Source organism: Dipteris shenzhenensis, chromosome 11, assembly GCF_047967505.1.
Source record: "Dipteris shenzhenensis isolate YYH24624 ecotype China chromosome 11, Dip_SZ_1.0, whole genome shotgun sequence".
NCBI classification, from domain to species: domain Eukaryota; kingdom Viridiplantae; phylum Streptophyta; class Polypodiopsida; order Gleicheniales; family Dipteridaceae; genus Dipteris; species Dipteris shenzhenensis.
Window position 1 is genome coordinate 31407811 of NC_141606.1, and position 24529 is coordinate 31432339.

The following is a 24529-nucleotide window of genomic DNA, read 5'->3' on the forward strand; positions in this document are numbered from 1 at the left end:
GTTTTGATCATGGTGGCTTTGACTATACTCCTCCAGTGGGATCCCATGGCCCCGATAACACATCCCCCACGTCAACTTATTCTAGGATCAAGATGGCCTTCAAACTCCTGTTTGAACTCTTAGGATCATCGGAGATTGAGGCACTGTCCCTTTTACAATTCGACAAGGTGGTTTTTCCCTCCCTGGATGGAAAGCTATGCAAGTCCTTCATTTAATCATATAACATGGATAGTGACACTTGAGTTTCTGGGTTTATGCCACACTCTTATACCTGCTCTTGTGCCAGCTTACCTCCACCTTCCCACCTTGCAAATCCATCCCACTTTTGGAGAGTCTCAGTTGCTGTGAAGATAGTGGGAGAGAAGGAAGGAGTCTCACTTGCGGCTTTCTCACATACACAATGGGGGAATACACACAAAGGTGGAGGCTGAAAACAGTTTTCCTCTTCTTAGTTGTGAAAGCCAAAAGAACTCTAGTACAAAGAAATAGAAGAACCCTATATGTGGGTCTCAAACCTAACTCAGCTAACTAAGGTGGCATACTAACTGAGCCATGAACTAGAGTACATAAGGATAGCTGTCATCCAGCTATTATTCATGGGCGGTGTACCAACCGCATCTGCAGCTAACAAGTCGTGACATAAATGCACAACGGTCACCCTGGCATATCACGAGTGGAGCTCGATATGTCAACACTCCCCCTCGAGCTAAATCCCAATTCCTGCACACCAAGCAGGTCTCTGAACTTGCGCAGCTTCTCTGCGCCCAATGCCTTCGTGAATATGTCAACTACCTGATCCTCTGTGCTAACATAAACTAGATCAATAAGACCTAGTAAAACCTTCTCCCGCACATAGTGATAATGCACCACAATGTGCTTTGTTCTAGCATGATAGACTGGGTTATTTGCCAAGTGTATACTACTCATGTTGTCACAATAAATGACGTGGCCCATCTGTAGACTGATGCATATCATAAAGTAGCTTATGCAACCAAGCTACCTCACATGCAGCCATTGTTGCACCCCTGTACTCAGCCTCTATACTGAACAAGGCAACTGTAGGCTGTTTCTTGCTGCTCCAAGTGACTGCAGCACTCCCAAAAGAGAACACATATCCACTGGTAGATCATCTATCAGAAATACTACCAGCCCAATCAGTGTATCCATGCAACTGTATCTAAACCCCAGCCTCATAAAATAGTCCATACTGCAATGTGGACTTCACATACCTGAGTATGCGTCTAGCCGCATCCAAATGCGGTTTCCTTGGAGCCTGCATAAACTAACTTACCAATCCAACAGCATAGCTCAAATCTGGCCTGGTAATACTCATATAAATCAAACTTCCTACTATGCATCTGTACATAGTAGGGTCTTCCAGAAGCTCACCTGCATCTGCGCTCAGCTTCACATTCTGCTCCAAAGGAACTGAAATAGGCTTACAGCCTGTCATCCCATATTTGGACAACATGTCCAATCCATACTGCCTCTGCAAGAGCTGTATCCCACTTGGTGATCTAATCACCTCAATGCCCAAGAAATAACACAGCTCTCCCAAATCCTTCATCTAAAACTTCTGCTTCAATAGCATTTTCACATGAAGGATATCTTCATCACTATCACCTGTGATGATCAAATCATCAACATAAATGACAAGCAGCATAATACCTTTCTCTGTTTTTCTCAAATAAAGTGAGAAATCTGCCTTGGAAATCCGAAAGACAATAGTGACAATATATTGTCCTATCTTGTCAGACCATGCTCTAAATGCTTGCTTCAAGCCATACAAGGCTTTCTTCAACCTGCAAACAAACTCAGGATGAATAGCATGAACATAACCTAGTGGCTGCTCCATAAAGACCTCTTCTTGCAAATCACCATGCAAGAAGGCATTCTTTACATCCATCTGATGTAAAGACCATCCCTTTGTTGCAGCCATTGCTGCTCTTACGGTTGCCATCTTGCAACCGGACTGAATGTTTCTTCATAATCAATGCCATATGTCTGTGCATACCTCTTGACAACTAATCTTGCCTTGTATCTGTTCACAGAACCATCTGCATTGTGCTTAACCTTATAAACCCACTTACAGCCAATTGCATTCTTGTCTTTAGGCAAAGGCACCAATTCCCATGTAGCATTTGCTTCCAAGGCATCCATTTCTTCATCCATGGCTTTCTCCCATTTTTCTTTTCCCATGGCTTGCTCAAAAGAAGTGGGTTCTAGTTCCTGTATCACTTTGACCATATAGGCATAGTGAATGGCTGTAAATCCATCATATTTCAGCCTATCCACAGGATATCTAGCTCTAGTAGACCTGCGCAAAATAGGCTCACTTCCAGGTGCTCTCAAAACATCCCTGGTCTTCCTTACTCCAGGTGTAACAACAGAAGGAATACCCAACTCATCATCAATGCTCTATTCTGAGCCACTGGATTCACCATCCACATAAGAGTGACCTACATTCACATCAAACATGGGCTGATCTACCTTCTCTTTTCCTTTTCGTGATACCTGCATACCACTATCTGCATTGCTTTGAGGAGATTCTCTTGATCTCAATCTGCCTCTCCATGGCGAAGTATGTGAACCACTGCTAGAGGACACTACAGGTCCACTAATATTTTGTGATTGCTGCTGTGAATTCTATGCAGATTTACCATTTTGTGCATCTACATCAATCATCACATTTACTGGTTTATACCAGCTGCTCATCTCATAAAAAACAACATCTCTTCTCACTATAAACTTACGAGTAGAAGGGTTATAGCATCTATACCCTTTCTGCTGCAGAGAATAACCAATAAAAATGCACTTCTCAGCTTTTGGATCCAACTTGGACCTCAACTCATCTGGCACATGAACATAGGCAATGCAACTAAAAATTTTCAAATGAGAAATATCTGGTTTCCTACCAATATACATCTCCTCTGGCGTCATGCCATGTATCACTACAGTGGGAGTCCTGTTCATTATGTAAACTGCTGTAGCAACTGCTTCAGCCCAATTATAATCTGGTAGGTCTTTTTCATTTAGCATGGCCCGAGATACCTCTCCAATATGCCAGTTTTTCCTTTCTGCAAGTCCATTTTGCTGTGGGGTATGACTGCATGAATATTGCTGCTTTATGCCATGCTCCTACAAGAACCTTGCAAACTCATTTGAGAGGTACTCTCCCCCTCCATCTGACCTTAGGCATTTTATTTGTAGGCCTGTTTCTTTTTCAACCATAGCTTTAAAAGCTTTGAAGTGCCCAAATACTTCACTTTTCTTTTTTTCATAAAATACACCCAAACTTTTCTGCTGTAGTCATCAATAAAAGTGACAAAATAATGACAGCCTCCAATAGATGCAGCTTTAGTAGTCCACACATCAGAGTGGATTAATTCCAATGGCTTCTTACTCTCTTGAACATGTCTAAGAAATGGTTTCCTTGCCTGTTTTCAAAATTGATAGGCTTCACATACCTTATGCATTTCTACAACCTTGAATTTAGGCAATCCTACAACAATATTTTGGGACTACATTGATTTAAGTCATCGTACATTAACATGACCAATGCGTTTATGCCAGATATCAATATCTGCAACTACATCAGTCCCATGTGCAAACATTGCTGCACTCAATTCAAGCATGTCCGCATCCAACGTAAACATCCTACCCTTCTTCTTTCCTTTTGCTATCAAGCGACTGTTATTTTTCATATCCTTAACAAAGCATCCATGAGGATTAAATCTGACCTGCAAGCCCTGCTCAACCATTTGACCAACAGAAACCAGGTTCTTGGTGATATTCGGGACATGAAATACATCAAACAGATATTTCTTTTTCCCATCCTGTATAGACAAAGGAATTTTACCAATCTGCGCAATAGGATGTGCAGTATCATCACCAGTCTCCACAAATCCTGGTCTTTCCATTTTCCTTGCATCCTGCATCCATTATGCATGACCTGTCATGTGGTTTGATGCACATGAGTCAACATACCACACATCATTTCTTTCTTCTGCACTTGTCACAGAATTGGTCATGTGCTGTACCATAAATAGATGCTCATTTCTGTCATCACCCTGTCTACTAGAAGATGCATAATTGCCTTGCTGCAATTTTCCATTCATAATGTCATTCTGCTTTTTGTAGCAGTCTTTAGCCATATGACCCATTTTACCACAGTAGTAGCATTCAACATTGTTGTTTGCATTTTGACCTCTCTGCCATCCACCACGACCTCTTTGGCTCCCCCTGCCTCTAGAGTTAGCATGTCCTCCTCCAAAGGACTGGTTTTCTTGAGTTTGCTGCATATTCTAATTTCTACCATGGCCTCCAGATCGGCCTCCTCTACCTCTGCCTCTACCTCTTCCAGCATTTGAGTAGAAGACAGTTTCTTTTGAAGTTCCTCCTAAAGAAGATGCACCACCATTTCTCTGCTCTTCAGAAATTAGAAGAGCAAACAACTCCTCAAAATCAGGAAATTTTTCACGGACGGCAATGGATGTCCGGAACTGTGCATAATCCTTTCCTAGACCATTCAAGGTCACAGAAACCAAATCATCATCTTCCACTGGCGACCCAATGGAAGCAAGTGCATCTGCAATTTTCTTCACCTTGATGTGGTAGTCATTAATGCTCATATTTTCTCTCTGCACATTGTGCAACTCCTGCTTGAGCTGCATTTTCCTGGCTTGCGTATTTGTGCTGTACATTTTTGCCAAAGTATCCCATGCCTCCTTTGGCGTACTTGCATCTTGAATATGCACAATCATAGAATCTAAAATACTGATAGACAGCCAGTACATAGCTTTTCTGGCTCTCTCATGCCATCCTTTAAATGCCTGCATTTCCTGTTCATTGGGAACATTAGGAAGAACTGGTTCTTCTTCATTTCCTGTAATGAACTCCCAATAGCCTTTTCCCATAAGGAAATTCATCATTCTAAACTTCCATGCTTGGAAGTTGTTCTTGTCAAGCTTTTCAGTGACAATCTGTGAAAGAGAATCAGACGCCACTACAGAACACTGCAAAATATTCTGTCACTGCAAAAAAACACAGCTTCTGCCTCACAACCAGCAAATCTGCAAAACTGACGAAAATGGTATTTGACCACACAGTCACTTCCTAGTGATGATTTTGCATCAACAGGCAATAGGGATGATTCTCTAACTCCCAGTATCTTTGCGCATAGGCATATGATGCAATTCTATGGCAACTTTTCACCGACCTGCAGAGCAGTGGTCGCACAGCAAAAACATGGCCTTTTTCTGAGTGCTTGCGAAGAATTCCGCCTTCAAAACGGGCCTCGAAATGTCCTCGAATCAGAAAAATAAAGTCACACTTGTGGCTTTCTCACATACATAATGGGGGAATACACACAAAGGTGGAGGCTGAAAACAATTTTCCTCTTCTTAGTTGTGAAAGCCAAAAGAACTCTAGTACAAAGAAATAGAAGAACCCTATATGTGGGTCTCAAACCAAACTCAGCTAACTAAGGTGGCATACTAGCTAAGCCACGAACTAGAGTACATAAGGATAGTTGTCATCCAGCTATTATTCATGGGCGGTGTACCAACCGCATCTGCAGCTAACAAGTCAGTGACATAAATGCACAACGGTCACCTTGGCATATCACGAGTGGAGCTCGATATGTCAACAGTTGCTTCTCTGCTTCCTCACTTAGTGCAAATCTCAGGGGGCAACGGGGACATGAGTATCACAGGAGAGAGGCCATCCTCACTCGTTATTTCTTCTCACAATTGTACTAAGGGTATCCAACCGGCCCTCAATGCCCTTATCACCACCTAGCCGTATGACTTTGATGCTTTCTTTTGCTCCACTTTTTGTAGTACAATACGTGAAACTGAGGTACACATACATGCACATGTGGCTCTCATCTCACTTATTTTTTACATTAGTAGTGGAGTGTAGCTTGCACTTCTTCTCTGACACATCTTCTTCCTTCACTTATGACCCCTACTTTTCTGACACATGCTCCCAATCCTTCCTCTCTTTCTCTCCATTCCACCTCTCCAACTTCTCTGACTCTTCCATATTACTTCCCTACTCTCCATCCCCCCTCTGTAGCATCTCCTACCGCCCCTCCTATAGCCCCTATTCTCCATCTCGGGGTACACTACTAAGAAACCCTAGGTATCATGTGCGTTCAAGGGGTATTAAAAAAACCCCTCAACTAAAATGTGTCCCCCAATAAAATTTCCCCTAGTTACTTGTAAACTAATGGTTTATTTTCTAAAGTTTAATTAATAAACCCCTCCTATGATTGTAATCCTGTTAAATTTTTCCCAAAAACACAATTAAAATAACCCTCCTTTTGAGTGCACATGGTACAGTGAAATTTTGTGAGGTGAACCCCCGAGATCCCTCCCCTACAACATCCCCCACGTCTCCTCTCCTCTCCTCTCCATTCCACTTCTCCTCTCCCTACCACCTCTATGGCCTCTCCCCCCTTGACCACTACAGTACTGTTGCTATATGTGATTGATGTTTCAGACACTTTCTCGAAAGAATCAAGATCGTAGGTGACACCAGTGTATATAGTGCAATGTTGTTCTCATCAACTTGGGCCACTTTCATGAATTGTATGGCCATGAGCATACTCTTACTTGGTTGACCGATGTCATTCTAGGTGCTAGTGCCTCTCTCCCTCTCCCTCTCCCTCCTCTACTCTTCCCTTCCTCTCTCCCTCTCCCTCTCCCTCCTCTACTCTTCCCTTCCTCTCTCCCTCTCCCTTCCTCTCTCCCTCTTCCTTCTACTCTCGCCCCCATCGTGGTCCCCTCCCCCTCTCCCTCATGTTGCCCTACCTCTCCCTGTCCCTCTCCCTCATGTTGTGCTCCGTTCCCCCTCTCCCTCTTCCTCTCCTTTCTCCTCCCTTCTCTTCCTCTCTCTTCCCTTCTCCTCTCCTTCCTCCCTCCCTTGCTTCCCTACCCTTTTCTACTCTTCTCCCATGCCTCCCCACCCTCATTTCACTGTTGCGGCAATGCGAGTGTTCGCAGCAAAAAAAAAAGAAAAGAATGTGTTGCCACGGCAAAGTTCAGTGTCCCACTAGCCTTGTGTTCCAATTCACCCATTTGTCAGGACAGTGAATGATAGTGGCAGGGGAACTATTGCAAAAATTCAAGTTCAAGCCATACTGACCATGTGGTAAGTAAGTCGGCTAGGTGACAAGGTAACAACCATGTGGTAAGTAAGTCTAGGTGACAAGGTGACAACTATGTCGCCATAACTACCATGTGACAACTATGTCGGTGAGCTGATAAGGTGACAACCATGTCCATGACAACCATGGTGACACTATGTCAACTTGAGATAACCATGGTCACTTGTGTACGATAGTAAGACCTCACAAGTCTACCTAAGTGATCATGTCACAGGCACCTATGCCAATGTCTCGGATCCTGCCATGGTAGCCTCTGTCCACTTTTTGTGGCTACTCATCATTTTGCTACAGGATATACCTCCACAATCAAAGAGAGTGGCACCTAAACTTACAAATATCAGAGCTAGTGTTTGATCGTGACAAAGGATGGATACTCAAGACAATGACCCACATGTACCTCTAAGTTCGTAATCTACATGCATAGAAACTCAAGGACATGCATGACACACGTTTTAGGCCACAACATCACATTAGATAATGAATTTCCCAAAGACTTCTCTACTGATACCAAGTTGTCTAGGTTGCCCAATCTTCAAGCATTCTTCACAATCCTTATCCAAGGATGGATCAACATCAGGAAGGGGGTCATGTTAACCACATTGGTTAGCGAGGCCAATTTTACCGTTTTGATAGTTTTGAGTAGTGGAGTTGGTCTCAAATTATGCCTTGGAGCCAGTTGGGCCCAAGAGGATTATAAAGCATAAGGCAAGAGAGTGATAGAGAGAGCATAGGGTTGGCCCTCCCTTCAAAAGGTGGAGTGTATTTAAGGGAAGACCTGTGATTTTGGTCGTCGTTTGTTGTATGCTTCTATTGGAAATACAAGCTCAAGCTCTCTTGCTTTTGCATGGTGTCGATTTTTGCTTCCCTTTCATGCCTTTTGTGGTTGCCATGCTTGCATCCTCTCCCTTCAATCTTCTTTTCCCCTCCTTCTTTTCATTCTCTCCATTTCCCTTCCCTTCCCTCTCCTCTTCCTTGTTGGCAACAACCTGAGAGCCACATGATTGACACTTGTGGGCAACTCTTGCTTGCATTGCTCTCAGCAAGGGTGGCTTGGAGCTGAGCATTCCATCGGCATTCCAATAAGATTCCCAGTAACACGTGAGTCACCACCATGGATGATTTTTTCAAGTTATCATTAGGGGATAATTGGGGTCTCAAAAGGGCCTCATAAGGAATGGATTAGGGAATGCTTAGTGGGCTAATGCAAGGGGCTTGGAGGGTCCCAAAGAGGCCTAACCAGCCCAACCTAGGTGGATTAAGCCCACATTTTAGCCCACCTCTCCACCCATCAATGAGGGGGGGGGCCACTTTTTGAAATTCGAATTTCAAATTTCAAATCTCCCTCCCTCCCTCTCTCTCTCTCTCTCTCTCCCTCCCTCCATCTCTCTCCCTCCCTCCTCCCTCCCTCCCTCCCTCCTCCTACTCCCTCTCCCTCTCCCTCCCTCCCCCTCCCTCCTCCTCTCCCCTCCTCCGTTTTGCTCCTCCTCCTCCTCTTTCCTCTCTGTCTTGCTCCTCCTCCTCCCTCCTCCCCTCCTCCTCCTCCTTCTGGCTCCTCCTCCCTCCTTCATCTCCCCTCCTTCTCCAGTCGCCCAAGATCCCTCTCCTCTACTCCTCCCTCCTGCAGAATCTCTCCCCTCCTCCTCCCTCCTGTAGCATCTCTCCCCTACTCCTCCCTTCTACAGCAGCTCCTTCCCTCCCTTCTACACATGTCGCCCTACTCTCCTCCTCCTCTTCCTCTTGCCCTCATCTACTTCTCCTCCTCCCTCTTCCTTGCTACTCTCTCCCTCTCACTGCTCCATCTTTGCCAGCTCTCCCCTACATTTTAGCCTGCATCACTGACACCTCTCTTTGAGTACTCATGGCACCATTCGAGGACATATCCACCAAGTACCATGTGAACCTACAACTAGAGGTAGAATATGCAAGCACACGCTCTTTGGGATATATTGGAACTCCTCAAAGTGTGCTCCATAGTCTTCGATTGCAAGGGAAGAAGCATCTCGACCTTTGGGTGGATGGAAACTTGTATCCTTTAGACTCGGCCACCCAAAAGAGTTCTCCTTTTCATACAGTGCATGATGTTGTTCGGTTTGTTGGCAAGGGACATGCTGGATTGCTTGGTTATTGCAATCGATTGAACCATTCTCAGACATTGGCTATGCAAGCAAGCAAGGTGCAGAGAGCCCAAGCAGAAGAACTTGCACATTTGGGAAATATTAGTATTGTGGCAATGCATAATCATATGCAGGATCTCCAATTGCAAAACAAAGAACTCAATGAGAAAGCACATGCACTAGACTTGGAGCAACATGAATTGGAAGAATCAATCCAAAAGCTTGCTGAAAGTAAATAAGATTTAGAAAGGTCTATCTATGGCCAAATTCAACGTGCTGTGGAGAAGGAACGAGAGAAGTCGATAGAACGAGTACAAAAGTTGAAGGGAACACCTTTGGGATTGAAGGAGAGGAAAAGACAATTGCAATCTATGGATGCATTGTCAACCAATAATGGTGCCCGAAAGAGGAGAATATGGGCTGCAAGGTTAGTTCCCCAAATTTTCAATGAAATTTCTTACTCCAAAATATTTGTGGTGTTGCATTCTTTCCACTAAGACTCATTTGTACTCTACTTTAGGAATTTCATGGAGGATGTGATGGGAACAATGGAAATGGATGGTAGTGATCCTTCATATGTTCTAAGAAGTTTAATAAAGCCAAGTGATGTCATGGAAGTGTTGAAGGACCCTAGACAAAAAGGGCTACGTAAACAAGTTGCTAGAGAGGTAATGAAGGATTTCAAGGGCCTTGTCCAAGCAAAGGAGGTGCTTGGAGCTTGTGATGTTGCTGGTGTAAGTCGTGAAGCTTAAAACTCTATTTTTAAAATTTTCAAGTCTACTATGGAGGAAAAGTATAAGATATCTACAATGCCATTGCCAACACCGTGGTCTATAAGGCTTGAACGTCAAGAAACAAACCAATGTGCTAGAGAAAAGCTTGGGGGATACCATTGTGTAAGTGGCACAATGACTTGGAAGAGTAAAAACAAATCTGGCATCCAAATGTTTGAGATGAATGCTTTCAATAATGTTTACGTGGATGTAGAGAATTTGCAGAGCCATGGTCAAATTCTATGGGATCAGAGAAGAAGGTAAGAGAAATTCCCTCTTCACATTCAACTTTATTTCTTCTGATTTCTATATCCTTACTGAATTTCTCTTTCATCAGCATGGATCTGAAGGCGGTTCTCATCATCAGGAGTCCAAGCAACGCGAGTCCCCACCATCCAACTGTCATGGGGGATCCCAGGGATCTCAGCACCATGATGAATCCCAGCACGATGAGGGATCCAAGCGCGATCAGGGGTCCTCTCAGTCCTTCCACACAGCTAACCATGGAAGTAGAGAGGTCTCCCAAGAGGGGCAAAATAGTCCAGACAATCTTGATAAACTGCCCCTCCCTCCTCCGTGGGGTCCTGGCGAGGAGCATCTAGACCAACAAGGGGAGCAAGAAAGGCAAAGAGAGGAGATGGAGAGATTACAGGGGCCACAACAAGAGGAAGTATTTGGCGGGCTCGCAGATATAATGAACCTTGGCCCCAATCCTCCAACCAAGCAGACCGCAAAGAAGAGCACCATCAACCCTCTATGCCTCCATATTATTAGATATGAGGAGCCTCTAGTATGAGCTGAGCAAGAGCCTCAGCCTGCTGTCTCACAGCCTCATGAAAAGGAAAAGAGACCAAGGACAAAGCAGACCCCTAGGCACGACAAGCCACCTCAAAGGACCCACCAGACATAGGAAGAGGAGTCTGAAGAGGTGGTTGCAAGGGAGGAGAGGCGAAAGAAGTTCAAAGCGGACAAGTGGCCATGGAGCCATGTCCAAAGGCCAGTGTAGGGTCCCCCAAAGATTAAGAGGCACAAAAAATTAGGCGTGAAGGCACTTCAGGAGATCCGCAAGTTCCAAACCACTGTGGACAATCTCATTCCTAGAGTGATGTGCGTTTCACTTCAAGCGCTATGGGAGCAATTCAGGAGGCAATGGAGTAGATGAAAGTAGGTCTTTTTGAATGTGCAAACTCATGTGCTATCCATGCCAAAAGAGTAACAGTGATGGACAAGGACCTTGCACTCGCCAAGCGCATACGCTCCGATCCCTCCCTAGGCCCTAGATGTTGTTTAGGTTCATTTGGTGTAACTTGAATCACTTTGTAAATCTCTACCCTTTGAGGCCAATGAATAAAAGATATTTTTATGTTCTATTACTGTTCCCATGTTATTATACATGTTACGTGATGCTTTCCATCAGTTTATGCAAGTTCAATGTGAATTTGAGTGGTCAAATGATGTTTTTTCACCGTGGTGCAGAAGGCAAATGTGTTCAACATCGCACGGGGAGCCCAAAAATGCTAAAATCTACTATGGCGCGTATGGGGCCTGTTTGACCAATAGCATTTTTGGGCTCCCCGCACGATGTTGAACACATTTGCCTTCTGCCGTGCGGTGAGATTCTTACTAGATTGCTCAGAAATGACCATTATAGCACAAATATTTATCTGATAGCATGCTTTTGAGCAGAATAGTGAATGAAAATATTAATGCCAACAACAATTGAAGTTACAAAATACAATGATAGTATAAAATAAATTTTGTAAAAGAACACAAAATGGGGCATTGTATAAAGAACACAAAATGGGGCATTGTATAAAAAATATATCCGTATTCATATAAAATAAATTTTCTATACAATAAGGCTTTAGAGCCTTTCTCTCTTCTCTAAAACATTGAGAACATCGAGCTTTGAATTCCCAAATACACTCCTAGCTCTAAACCTCGTTGATAGAGAGTCAACTCTATTGTCATTGCTAGCCAGGGACATGGCTGCTGCCGTCCATGCCATACCTTGAAAATTGGTTCCAAAGGCATTGAGGGCAGCCATGCGGTTCACTAAAATGACCTTGTCATCATTGCGATTGATGTCAGCATGACCAATCACTCTTGACAAGGCCTTGCACTTTAGGAGGTCATTAGTGCCATGTGGAGAAAACTTTTTGTGGATAACCACAAAGCGCCCTTTTGCTTGGCCAAGGTAATGTGCCAGTGAGTGATCTCGACCAAAGCTACTGCGAACAAGGCCTTGCCGAGATGAGAATAGGTCGACCTCAAATGCCTCCTGCAATAGTCCAACATTACATTAGAATTCCATTAAAGCAAAAGTATATCAAGAGAGAAGAAATTCAAAGCTCATAGTTTCTTACCACTATGGAGTCATCATGCTCAATCCCTTCCTCTTGTCAATGAGGATGGATCCCGAAGCCTCCTACTGTCTGGAGCGAGATGTGGAGGCTTCTTCTAGAACATCAGGTATGTTGGAGTAGATTGATGTCTCTGCATCTTTGATTTGTTGGGCCAGTGTTAAAGCAAGAACCTCTTCTATTGAATCATCCGCTCCCAAAAACCCAGGTTCTTGCATAGTCGTGTCCACCTCGTATCCACACAGGACACCTAAAGCTTCATCCTCCTGGACACCAAACATAACCTCTACGTCATGGAGAAAGAGGTATTGTTCTCCATCGACAAGAAGGGGAGCAAGAAACCATATCATTTGTTGCGGGGTCAACAGAGGTGGTGCCCGGGGTGGATGGAATTTGAGAAGTAGAATGAGGTTCAGGAGGTCGCTGGAGCACTTCCAGGGCCAATGTAGCTTCCCGCTCCTCAGCTTCTTCATCTATGGGCTCTTCATTGTAGATGTTGGGCTCATCTACAGAAATAAGAGGATCGAAAAGGGCAGGGGAAGGCAGGGCTTGAGGTCGAGGCCTCCTCTTCCATTTGTCCCTCCTGGAGAAGGAAAATAAAGGTCATTTCCCAGGATAGGAACCTATTTCCTGTGTTTCCGATGACTCCACATGCTAGGAGGTCATCAGTGTCCACCTCCCTAAACCCTAGGGGTGTGAGCTAGGCTCGAAAGCGATCTAAACGCTTCACAAACCTGGGTTCTTCATTGAACAAGTACTGCAAATAATCAATTGGGACCCATCTTTTTGTAGACTCATCAAGTTGATATGCAAAACTTGTGATGTAGTCTTGCATGTACTTGATGAGGTCTTCAAAATCGTCTCGAGCTCCCAAGTAGGTGCCTAGGACATCTATGCTCTTATCAAATACTAGAAATAACTCCTCCTCTCTATCAATTAATGGAGTATGGGAGATGAAATCGTGGAAGGCAGACCTAGCAGAATCTATGGTAGTTTGGTAGCTAGGAGAACTATGGCTATGATAGTGAAACTTTGAAACTAAAGTAACTTTATAACCTATATATACCCAAATGTTCTAACTATAAAAAATAAAAAGAATTATAAATTTTTTGGGAAAAAATTGACATTGACATGAAACAAAACCATTCAAAACATCAAAATTAATTGCACCACTATTAATTGGAAAATGCCAAAATCCACAATTGTTCCACCCCACATTGTTTACAATCTTCAATATTGCAGGAGGGACAAAAGTGGCACTATGCACGAGCTTCTCTGCACACTTAAATCCTACCTTTTCACCATTTAAGGTAAAGTGAAAGGACTCAGACATGCCATCCTCCATGACCAATAGGTGTTCCTGCACGTCCCTGAGAGTCCACTGTGACGTGACAGTCACATTCTTGACATCTCCTAAATGACAACCAATACATAAACTTACCCCTGTATTATCATCGTTGTTAGAGTCAAGGGGGAGCCAATTGCCACCTGTTTTCTTCTAGCGCCTATATTGGAAAGCAAAATATAACATTTGGTGGAAGATGTGGTACTTGACAACCACATTGTCCTTACATACATGGCATTGAAACAGATCACCCTTTTGTTCACCTGACCTGCTGCCCTAATTCACCCCAAGCAATTCCTCAAGGGCATTCTCATGTAGGCACTTGCATGACCACATGGTTTTTGTTCTATGCATCTGGATATTCTAAAAACAAGAAGCAAAAATGTGCAGAGGCATAAACCAAGACAACCTTACCCATTTAGAGCCAAATGTAAACTTCATGGCCATGCCCACATCCTTTGCAATCTTTCCTTGTATGATTGCATTGTTCTTGTGTCCACCATGCTGCAATCCATGTCTTCAACTTGTGGTGTTGCAATGCATTGAAGATGGCCATAGCCTGATGCCGTCCTTGGAGTAATGTACTTGGCATTATACCAATAGATATTTCTCTGTTTCAAAGCAGAGGACTTCTCTCCAGCATGCATTTGCCTTCCTAAATCCTCATGCATGGCAGTAAACTTACCTAAGAAGCACTCGACTGGTTCCCACTCCTCAAAGTCTGAAGGAAATACATCTACTATGCACAAGTGCTATTTCAAAATACAATTTCAAACTGACTCATTACACTGGTTCTATTTCAAAATACAATTTCAAGCTGACTGATTACACTTCAAAATCTTACACAAAATGCAGACTTACAATCGATGGTATTGTCGATTGATTGCTTAATGGAGGAAGGTGCATGTCCTTCCCCATGTAGATGTGTTGCACCTTTGCAAGTAATCCTTTCTTCCTAAGCTTCAACTTCATGATGAGGTCCTTCCATTCATGCAAAAGATCACCTCTTTTGCTCTTGGGAAGGTTATGTGGACCCTTGGCAGATCCTCTCATGACTATCCAATCATTCAAGCTGTAGGTGCAAGGCACCCATTCACCCAGTGCATTTTTGCTCCTGTGGGACACAGAGTACATGTATGGTCTCCTCACCATGCTTGTACGGAGGTCACAACAGCAATAGTGGACTAGAAAGTGCAGCTTGGAGGGAGAGAGTAGCTCCAATAGAGGGAGAGAGAGGGAGAAGGTATAGAGGGTGCAACTGAAGGTTGAGAGAAGCTCCAAGAGGTGCTGTAGCTAGGAATGGAGGGAGAAAGAGTAGAGGGGGATGAGTAGTTGCTTCAGGAGGTGTTGTAGCTAGGAATGAAGGGAGAAAGAGCAGAGGGGGATGAGCAGCCACTACAGGAGGTACTGTAGCTAGGAATGGAGGAAGAAAGAGCAGAGGGGGATGAGCAACTGCTGCTATAGGAGGTGCTGTAGCTAGGAATGGAGAGAGAATGAGCAGCTGCTACAAGAGGTGCTTGAGAGGGAGAAACACAGTGGACCAGAGCAGGAGGGGGTAGAGAAGATGCCAAATGAGTTCCCACATTTGAAAAATGGAGGGAGAATGGAGCTGGACCAAAGAAGAGGAGGGGGCAGGCCTGTAACAAGCTGAGAGGGGGGGAAAATTCACCCAGAAGGGCCCACTACCTCTTGAATGACTTGTAGGTTTATTTGGGGGAGGTGCATACGGGAGAAGGATCAAGCATGGGTTGAGGGGGGGGGGATGGTTTGAGTGGTCCCGATGTAAGAGGGGTAGCCAATAGGGGCTGTTTGCAGGTCTGCCCACCCTCCACCTCAACATGGCATTGCCCCACAAAAAGAAGCACTCCCATTGGTACACCTCAAATACCTCACTAATCCCTTGAAATTAGGAAACACTAATTGGGGGCCCTTTGGAGACCCCAATTCTCCCCTAATGTTTCGTTAAGAAGCTAAACTTTTATATTGGCGTCGAAAGTTTGTATGCCTTAATAAAGATAAATGTTTGAAACATTCGCCACGATTTGAAACTTTATGCAAAAAATTTAGAGTTTCGCTAGGATTTACACTTTTTCCTTCAAAATTCAAAAGAAAATATATACAAAAGTACTACATTCTACCAATATTGTGAAATTTAAAAAATGAGCTTGAAAACTTTTGCCAAGATTTTATATTAATGTATAAGCATAGCTTCAATAAAAACATCCTTGGTCTCCACCAAGAACTACACAACCATTTCCACAACATTGATGATGGTTCTCATGATTATTATTAGGGAGTACCATTCCATATCATTGATGGGTAGCATGGCAGTAGTCCAAAGCTCATTTTTGGTTTCCTAGATGGCACATAAACACAAGTATCTCGATCACTCGAAGTTATTTTAAAAGTGGCCATGGTAAGGGAGAGCATGATGATGCAGGTGCATGCGTGAAGTATGCTTTGTGGTGTCACCAGTTGTGCCATTACATCGAGTAGTTTTGACATGCACAACAAGTGGTGGAGTGATGCACCAAGCACTTGAGCTCTAGTAGTGCCTTGTCCTACCCCTATAGTGATTCTCAAACTATGAATAGGTTCTTTTGTTGTGTGGATGCAAGGATCTTGATCACTTTAGGGGTGTCCATAATAGTGGATTAATGCAACGTCAAATGCAATTAATGAGTGTGGATACAAATAATCCATGTATACAAAACACAAGGCTTCATATGTATAGTTAGAAATAAAGATAAGATAGGCTAGGGGGGTCCACCTTACATAAGCTAGCTATACAACGTGCATTCAAAAGGTATTTGAAAAACCCCTCTATAACCACATTTTATCTATTTTATATACCCCTACTATGAATTTTTGGATCAATAATTATATCCCTTCAATAAATTTAAAATTTGAGAAGCTTATATTTTTTACCCTTCTCTTGTACGTTTCAGTGTAAGTTGAAACAGACGCTACTTATGAGAAATTGTATTGTATAATTGAATAAAACCCTTTAATTTGTATGTCATGGAGATGCATACTTTACACCCATACTGTACCTAATAGAACGTATTTTCAACTTTTGATCTTTTCAATTCCCAAAATCTCATATATTTACTCCAACTTATCCAATTTTGTTTCCCTTGCACGCTCCCAAACTATCACTAGCTACTAGAGATTTGCATGAAGTAACGTGAATTGAACTATGAATAAAATGGCACAAACTTATAAGATGACCCAAACTTTAAGCTTATGTTGATCTAATGGGAGTTTTTATATTAAATATGATGCATGTAGTAGCATTATGTTGATTTAGTGTAAGTGTTAATATTCAATATGATGCATGCACTAGCATCATGTTGCCTATATGCCACTTTCTATATTAGGAAAAGATAGTGTGTATCATCTCATCATTAAGGCATCCAACTTAATCATGTTAAGTGCATAAAGTTATTAAGCTTATTGTCACTCAATCCATACCTTTTTCTCAATTTATCTCGCTTTACTTTTCTTTAATTTACATGCTTTCATATTTATGTATTTGCATCACTTTTTAAAAAAATTTTGAATATCCTAACTTTCAAACCATATGCTAGATGCATATGATATAAAAGGAAAATTTATAGAATGATGAAATATTATAGCTTCTTAATTGAATTTGGATCTTAATTATTAATGCATCTGACAAATTTTTAGTTTAAAAAGCACCCTTTATTCCATTTCTACTATATTTCAATTCGAACTTTTGAAGGATCCATGCTTCCCCTTACAATTTTAAAACGATGAAATATTATAGCTTCTTTATTGAATTCGGATCTTAATTATTAATGCATCTGATAATTTTTCAGTTTGGAAAGCACCCTTTATTCCATTTCTACTATATTTCAATTCAAACTTTTGAAGGACCCATGCTTCCCCTCACAATTTTGAGACCATATGTAAAAATAATAATGAGCTATTTTGACATATATAATTGGAATGCATGGATCTTTAAAGAAAGCGATACACCACCTGTACATTGGATGCATAGTTTCTTGGATATAGTCTATTGTTCCTTTAGTAGTCCTTTAGAGTTTTACAATCCATCTTTTGCTGCAGAACCAGCAGACATTTCAAGACATTTCCAATCCGATGAATAACAGCCAATAAAAGGCTCTAGTGTCTGCAACATAAATTTTTAGTTTGCTTAATCTTACTTAGTTTGCTGAATCTTACCAGATTACACATCTAACAAGATATGAAGCAGAGAAATGGAAACAAGATCCCAAGAAATTGATATAAACTTCCTCCTCCAAAGTTAGTAGTTAAATCAAATGGAATGATAAAAATGATAGTAGGAAAAAGAAAATGAAAAATTACGATGCTCTCTAGCCAAAGCACAATTTCAGATACAGGTTATATGTAGCGAGAATCGTGTAGTATAGGAAAGGTAGGGTACACATACTAGATTTTGAGGAGAAATACCAGCTGATCACAACTCTGTCAACGCGCACAAATGGAGGAATTGTCAAACTCAATTTTTTCATGACTTCAGCAATCACCTGCATAAGCACGTGCCCATCAATAATTTCAACATATTAATCAATAAAACAAGGTTACATTTATATCGAGAAGAGAAAAGGTAAGATGATTCAACACTAAAAAGGGTGATTCTTTACCAGGTGTTGTAAGAGCAAGCACACTATTATGCTCACTATTTTATTATCAAAACTGACTACAAATGCTCATATAAAATTGCCCAGAATACTCACACAGTTAAGGGCCAAAATTTAATCACGCAGTTAAGAGCCAATTACACTATCGGCAAATTTTAGTGAAGGCAATCACCCTTCTTCCTAATTTGATGACATTGTTAACATTCAATTACACTAACTAGCTTTGTGAAGGGCTGCAATAGTTTGCATAATATACCTTTCCATTCTGTGAGGCTTTCGTGTGGGCTAGACATAGCGCTTAGGACATCGCTATCCATTCCTAGATTTTGAGAAAGCTTATCATAGAGTAGACTGGGGTTTCTTGGAAGGTGCATTCATGGAATTTTTAATTGTGATCCTTGGATCAAACGGGTATCCTCACTTTATAGATCAGCCCATAGTCAAGTTCTTATCAGGGACTTTAGATGGGACAGATTTCAAATTTTTAGATCACTCCAGCAAGAGTGTTCACTCACTCCTTTTTCATACTTATTTGTGGCGCTATGAGTATTTTTCTTAAATCCCAATATGACATCCTGTTTGAGACCCCTCCTTAGATTGTTGGATAGCAAGCTTGCAACTTTTGAGCATGACATCACTCACCTAGTCATGGAGGCAACATCCTTAAACCTTGCAACCTCCTCCAATGGTACACCTCTCCATTTTTTGGAGCACACACAAGCAACCTCAGTTCAGTTTGCTGCCTCTGCAGAGTGTGCCACCCTGCAACATCAGCAAGAATCTGTTCTTCTGGCCTTCACTATCATCAAATTTGGAGACTTGTGCTTCTAAGACAAAGACACTCCCAGTGAGAAAAAGAGATTCTGCAAGCAATGAATAGAAAGGCAATGGGAGGGATGGGATGGGAATGAAAGAGTAATGGGAGAGATGGGAAAGAAGGCAAAATGGGAGCCAGGTTAAAGGCAGCAAATAGTGTTGCATGTCTGCACAGCATCCGGGACCAGACTGGAGCAAATTGGAACAGATTGGAGCAGAAGAGCAACAGCATCTGAGCCACCATCTAGGGGTTCTTGTGAGGCTGAAGAGCTGCAGACCTAGCTATAGAAGGGGCTATAACCATGGCTTCTAGGACAGCAAGGAGGGGGATCATAGCATGAAGATTAAGGTCTACATAAGCTCATCGAGGAGCACACAGGATTAGGGATCTAGAAGTGCTTTGGAGGTAGTAGGAGGACACCTTTTGGGGTAAGGATGGAGGACCACATATTTTGGTGGGACTCTGTACTTCTTTTGTATTGTGTCCAAGTGGAGGGATATATACTTTGGTTGGTTCTATCTCTCTTGTGAAGCATTGTCTACTTGTTGGCTTGCACATACGCATGTTTGTTGAGTACACACAAGTAAAGAAGTTTTGAATTCCATACCTAAACACTTCCGTATGAATTCTTGGGATGCTCTATGTCTTCCATTGTGGGATACCCTCTGTTTGCTTCATTTCTAACACTGAGCTTCTTTGTGGGAGCTCATGGAGCATTTGCATCAATGAGTGGCTATGGGTCATTGAGAGGGGTTGTCAAGATTATTGAGGTCACCTCCCCACCTGTGAGCCCCCAAATAAGGAGGACTACGGGAGGTGTACAACAGCGTGGTTGGGATCTGTGGGAAGCCATGTGGGTAGATCTGAGCACTACCACATGTGCAGATCAAAAAGTGTAGGCAGAGCTGCAGTAGGTTGTGCATAGGATAGCAAGTTGTACAGAACCTATATAGCTACAAGACAGGAAGTACAGGGCAATTTCAGAGGCTATACCTAGTCAGGAGTAGATATATATGTCGGAGCAGACACATGGCTCTAGCATGTGCAACATCATGTGGTACAGCAGGTACAGAAGATATAGTGCTGATCAAAGAGACAAGTACTGGTTGGCAGAGCCTAGAGAAGGCTGCTACGCAACAATACAAGTTAGCAGAAGATAGAAGACAGGTCGACTAGTATTGCAGGTCCATGTGCGCTGGTTGTAACATGCAACGGTTAATAATTGTGTAATTCGCAGCGAGCCCTTAAACCTTCATGCGAGACGTCTTTGTGTGAGACTTCTTTGTGTATGCATCAAAGAGAGGGGAGAGAGAGAGAGATAAAAGTTAGAGGATAGATCAACAACCGATTGGGTCCGTATACCCACTGAGTGCCCCCTCCCCCAATATAGGGGAGAATTTGCTTTAAACTTGGAGAACTTGAAATACAAAGGACACTCCTCTAAAGCACACAAAATGCAACTCTGAAGAGAGCAATGTGAACAAGTAGAGCTGACCAGCAGCTCCAGCCACCTCAATGCTGCCACCCCAATGTTAAGGGCCACTGTGTGAGGCTATGAGGCTAGTGCTGTCCATGGGCATGCACAGTGACTACATGAGCGAGAGAGATGAACTGAGGTGAATATGAGGATGGAGAGCATAGTTACCATGGAATGGCGTTCCAACATCTGAAATGTCTGGAATGCCATTCCGAGAAGCAAGCCAAAACCAGAACAGCCCCGGAACGTCTAAAAAGAAAAGGCTCTTTGAAAATTTCAAATGGGTCTTTTAGAGCTTATCTAGAGAGTTTAAATCTGTAAAATGTCAGTTTCTTTCATTTTCTAGCATAGTTTTATGTCACATGATGATGTGTCGTGTATAACGTGGCGTTCCAGTTCCCATTCCCCCTTCCCACAACGTTCCTATTCTGACACCCAAAATTCTGGAACGTTCCTATTCCTTGGTAACTATGATGGAGAGAGCTGAGATATGGACCTGAGAAACTGAGAAAGGAGCATGAAAACTGAGAGATGAGAGCTTAAAGGTAAGCTGAGAGATCTATGAATAAACTGCAAAAGAGCTGCTAAAACAAAACACTCAAACCTCAACTTCTTACACTCTGAACAATATGTTCCTTGGAGTACTGCTCTGCTGCTCTAATCTGTTCCCTGGAGTGCTGATACGTGGCAAAAAGATGGCTATTCTAGGGACAGGTTGGAGGTGTTTTACAAGTCAGACCAGGTTGGAAAGAGTCTACAAACAGAGGAGATGCCTGTGCAAAAGACAGCAGTAAATGATGCAAGAGTCAAGTGCACTTTAGAGCTATCAGACATGTCACTTGCGAAGCACAAAAAGTGTTTGACAAGGTGCCAGTTCATAATGAGGTCTCAAGAGATGTAGTAATGGTAAAATATGCAGAGCATGCACTTTGTAAGGAAGGTATGAATGCACTCTAGTTCATGCCTAGAGGTACTATCACCACATGATATAGGCCTTGTGCAGGGCACAAAGACCCACCAGCAGGGGATCGGCTCCCTGCCTACATACCCAACCCTATGGTGCCCAAAATCGACCCTCAAGTTGGCCTATTTGTTGGCCCACTTGGCTAACCTTGTGGCTAGGCATGGACTATAATTAGGCCCATGTGTTGAGCACATGGACTGCTACTACGAGTCCCATATGCATCTCTACAGACCCAGATGATGGCCCTGCTACTGCTCATCAGATGGTGCCACAAAAACTGCGACATGCTATCCTCAAATGTTATGCTAGTAAGGGTGGATAATCTACTAGGAGCTGCGACCTGAAAGGTTGGATTGTATGTGCTACCTACCTAGAATGCAACCTGCAAAGAGTGTCTAGAGCTACCATGTCTAGCCAACTTTTTGGTCTATCCATCCGACTAGATCTAGCTAGCTAATGTTGCCAACTTAGTCAGCCAACCAAGGTTGATTGGATTGGTTGCTACTGGCTTTTCTATGCCCTCTTGCTGCCCCGATGGGCCCTAGTCTTGCTGTGCATGAGTTGGCCCTAGAGGACCCTATGAATCTACACTGAATTGGCATTGAAGAGCTTCAAACTTGCAAATGGATACCTCGACCTGTGGATCCACATGGTGGCTAGGGACATTTGGAGGGTGATGCAAGGCACGGAGCCAAAACAAATTGATGTGTTGGCTGCCTCAGGGAAGATCAGCAAGCAAGACAAGGAATTGATCTAACCTGGTCCAACCAATTGTGAGTGATTTTAAGATCAATTTTTTGAACATATTCCATTAACCCTCTCTAACAATCTGAGCATATATTTATGAAGCCTTAGTCACTACTCAGATGCTGCTACATAATTTAATATGGATATCCACCAAATTTGACACAAAATTGGCTTACATTTTCATCAATGCCTTGCCATCCAAGATACCTAGATATACATGATACGACCTAGATAAAGACACCAAATTATATCTATACAAGACATCATTTATCCTATAACTAACCCTACCCAACCACATGTACATAGTCTATTGGAAGAAATTTGAGAATACACTCACCATCAACCTCTACTGGTGAAGATTGCCATGTAATGCAAAACCTTTAATTGCAATCAGCTTGCCCATTGCCAACTCTATAAGCCCTTCAAGTTCAGCCACAAGTACGATTAATCAACAATCAAGAAGAAATGCAGAGTGATAGCCCTCACTTTGAGATGACTTCAAAATTCATCCGTAGATAGCATGATTAGGATGACTTTGAAACCTATGAGGTGGCTTGAAATTATGTAAAACATTCAAGGTTGCAAAGTACAAGAGAGTTGTGACAAAAGAATCACGTTTACCTTCATATAATCCTTGAGGAAATATATCTTGTCTGCCAAGGATTGCATCAACAATGTAGTCCCATCATACATGGCCACCTTGAAAGTCAGAAACATAGTTGACCCCTACTAGTTTCAAATAGGACATGAGGGGAAGGCTATGGCATAAAAAACGAAAATCTTAGGATATAAACCTTGCAAAGCACATGAAATACAAGACCAAGCCTATTTCCAACGTAGTGCATAGCTAGCTTAAGAAAGTTGTGAATTTTAGCCCCAAAGTTAGGAGAATAAGAGCCACGTCTTCTGGTAATTTGTCACTAAAGAGGGTTGCGATGCCCTCCAAAGAAGATATTTGGAAATTGGCAAGCCTACATCATCAATGCCAAATATTGCTTCACCTTGGAAAAAAAAACTATCCAACTCTTTCAATCTTCCTGGGAATACTCCAAGATATGGACCTGCAGTCATTCACCAGCTTATGATTCAGTCACCATCATAAAAGCATGCTTGCAATAAGGCAATGTTCCTTTTAATTCTCCTGAAGCTTGCACTGAAGAGCAGATTCTAGAGTTTTTTAGAATGTTTCCACCTCATTTTGGCTCGCTGTCACAAGATCGAGAAAGCCATGAAACAGGTCAGGTTCCCATGCTGCTTCCTGCCAGAACACTTCCTGGTACGTCTACATTGTCAAACAAAGTAGTAGCCTTCTCCACACTAGAGGGAGGATGACATCAAAAACCTTTGAAGTCGTCAAAAAACTTTTTCTTCCCATAGATGACTGCCAGTAGTGTATATGCATATTTTTTGGTCTTAAACGCAGCTTGTGATTCATCATTCCTCAAAAACATGATAACCCAAACCACCACAACCTCAAAAAAACAAATTGTATGTATGACCATAAAGTGCCCCAACAGATGAGTAGAACCTAAGCTCCATGATGCTATCTATCCTTGGTCCTTGGAAACTCGGGAAATTCCTTCACCGCAAAATAGTTCTACTAATAAAAAATGCCCAAGTTGGTTGGTAACAACACTGAGCTACCACAGCTAGAAACTTTAAGAGGATCCTCTGCCATGGAAGTTGCTAAGATTACATATCTGCTGCTGAGACACTTCCTGGTCAGAAATGTGGTAGCTACCCAAATTCATCAGATCATGGAGATCGCGCACCAAGCTAGGATGGGCAAGGCATTTAGGGCATGAGGGTAGCTCCGCTTGCTACGATTCAGGGAATTGTTCTCCATGGCCTAGAGTTCCTGCTCTAGATTACGAAAGCGTCTTGGCTGCAATAAAATGACTGGGTAGTCTTATATTGAGCCACAAGCTCCTGAATCGTCCCCCCTTCCTTTCTGCTTCTGTACCATGCCCATCAGCTTCTCATCTTCTCTCTCTCTCGATCCCTTATCTCTTTCTTCTTCTTTGCAGCATAATCAACGAGCCAAAGGCAACGAAGGGAGACGAAGGGACCAGACAGCCTCAATAGGCACAATGAGAATTCCCTCATGAA

General features: G+C 42.7%; 1 long non-coding RNA gene across 1 annotated transcript; it reads right to left on the bottom strand.

Moving 5' to 3' along the window:
- Window positions 1-18102: 18102 nt before the first annotated feature.
- On the bottom strand, window positions 18103-23114 carry LOC147896903 (uncharacterized). Its single transcript, XR_015541746.1, has 3 exons — window positions 23042-23114; window positions 22758-22840; window positions 18103-18301 (listed from the first exon to the last, which is right to left on the bottom strand). It is a non-coding gene; the product is annotated as an uncharacterized LOC147896903 (long non-coding RNA).
- Between the last annotated feature and the right edge of the window lie 1415 nt (window positions 23115-24529).